The 2,191-nt window shown below is 45.0% G+C and overlaps 1 pseudogene; it reads left to right on the top strand.

Moving 5' to 3' along the window:
* Positions 1 to 330: 330 nt before the first annotated feature.
* LOC116639745 lies at positions 331 to 1,502 on the top strand (annotated as a pseudogene).
* The last annotated feature ends 689 nt before the right edge of the window (positions 1,503 to 2,191 follow it).

Below are 2,191 nucleotides of genomic sequence, written 5' to 3'. Positions count from 1 at the left end.
GCAGGTCTAGTGGGCCGGAAGCATGACCTAGGGCCAGTAAAGGAGCCAGGTAAGGCCCTGGGCAATGACTGTACATGGAACTTGCCCTTTTTTTGGTTGTTGAGTAGGGCTAGATAAAAGGTACAGGGTGAGAGTGGGAGAGACAGAAACAGAGAGACAGAGACCGAGAGACTGAGAGGCTGTTTTGCCCTAAGTTAGAACTTTTAAAATGTTCACTTCTTCTTCTTCCTCCCAACAAAAAACTCCCAGGACTCAAAACAGAACATAAAGCTTTCTGCCCATGGACACCGCTGAGTAAGCATCATTAAAGTCTCCCCTCCCACCGTGGTCATGTCTAAGTCAGAGTCTCCCAAACCCCAAACAGCTGTGGAAGCTCTTCATCGGAGGTTTGAGCTTTGAAACAACCGATGAGAGTCTGAGGAGCCTTTTTTTTTAAAAATATTTTTATTTATTTATTTGGCAGAGAGAGACACAGCGAGAGAGGGAACACAAGCAGAGGGAGTGGGAGAGGGAGAAGCAGGCTTCCCGCCGAGCAGGGAGCCCGATGCGGGGCTCGATCCCAGGACCCTGGGATTCTGACCTGAGCCGAAGGCAGATGCTTAACGACTGAGCCACCCAGGCGCCCGCTGAGGAGCCATTTTGAACAATGCAGAACGCTTATGGACTGTGTGTTCATGAAAGATCCAAACACCGAGCACTCCAGAGGCTTTGGGTTTGTCACATATGTCACTGTGGAGGAAGTGGATGCAGCCACGAATGCAAGGCCACACAAGGTGGATGAAGAGTAGTGGAACCAAAGAGGGCTGTCTCAAGAGAAAATTCTCAAAGACACGGTGCCCACTTGGCTGTGAAAAAGATTTTTGTTAGTGGCATTAAAGAAGACACAAGAACATCATCTGAGCGATTATTTTGAACAGTATGGGAAAATTGAAGTGAATGACATCATGACTGACTGGGGCAATGACAACAAAAGAGGCCTTTCCTTTTATAACATTTGATGACCATGACTCCATACACAAGATTGTCATTCAAAACTACCACACTGTGAATGGCCACAACTGTGAAGTAAGGAGAGCCCTGTCTAAGCAAGAGGTGGTGAGTGCTTCATCTGGCCAAAGAGGTCGAAGTAGTTCTGGAAATTTTGGTGGTGGTCATGGAGGTGGTTTTGGTGGGAATGACACCTTTGGTCGTGGAGGGAACTTCAGTGGGCGAGGGGGCTTTTTGGTGGCACTCGAGGTGGTGGTGGATATGGTGGCAGTGGGGGTGGCTATAACGGATTTGGTAATGATGGAAGCAACTTTGGAGGTGGCAGGAGCTATAATGATTTTAGCAACTACAGTAATCAATCTTCAAAATCTGGACCCATGAAAGAAGGATGTTTTGGAGGCTGAAGCTCTGGCCCCTATGGTGGTGGAGGACAATACTTTGCCAAACTACGAAACCAAGGTGGCTACGGTGGTTCCAGCAGCCACAGTGGCTATGACAATGGCAGAAGGTTTTAATTACTGCAAGGAAACAAGGCTTAGCAGGAGAGGAGAGCCAGAGAAGTGACAGGGAAGCTACGGGCTACAACAGATGTGTGACCTCAGCCAAGCACAGTGGTGGCAGGACCAGCCTGCTACAAGAAGACATGTTTTAGACAATACTCATGTGTATGGGCAAAAAACTTGAGGATTATTCGTGATTAATTATATAACAGGTTATTTTAGTTTCTGTTCCATGGAAGATGTAAAGCACCCCAAGAAATGGTTTTAATGTAATTTTTTGTTTTTTGGTTTTTTTGCACCCCTGCTGCCAATTGCTAAATGTTAATAGTCTGATCATGGTGCTGAATAAATATATCGTAAAAAAAAAAAAATGTAAAATGAGGAATACTTCCTCCCTCACTTTGCCTAAAGGTCTATCATGACTTCATATCATTCTCACTGTTTATTATTTCAAAGAGACAACTTTTTTTTTTCTAAAATCAATCCAATGGGTTTGTCCTAATTCATTGTTCATAATCTGATCCTCAGTCCTTCTCTAGAGAAATGTTAGTTCCAGAGAACTCTTGCAGCCACTTTACTAATGATAAATCTTGCTTATTCCAAAGTACCTCCCTCACCTGACCCAGCCTTGGCATTGAAGCTTACCACACACTGAACTGAACTTCAGGGCACTAGGCAGCTGAATAGCTGATCTAATTTCAATG

Source organism: Phoca vitulina, unplaced genomic scaffold (assembly GCF_004348235.1).
Source record: "Phoca vitulina isolate PV1807 unplaced genomic scaffold, GSC_HSeal_1.0 scaffold19, whole genome shotgun sequence".
Classification (NCBI taxonomy): Eukaryota; Metazoa; Chordata; class Mammalia; order Carnivora; family Phocidae; genus Phoca; species Phoca vitulina.
Note: the sequence above shows the minus strand (reverse complement) of the source record. Positions and strands in the feature narration are given on the sequence as shown.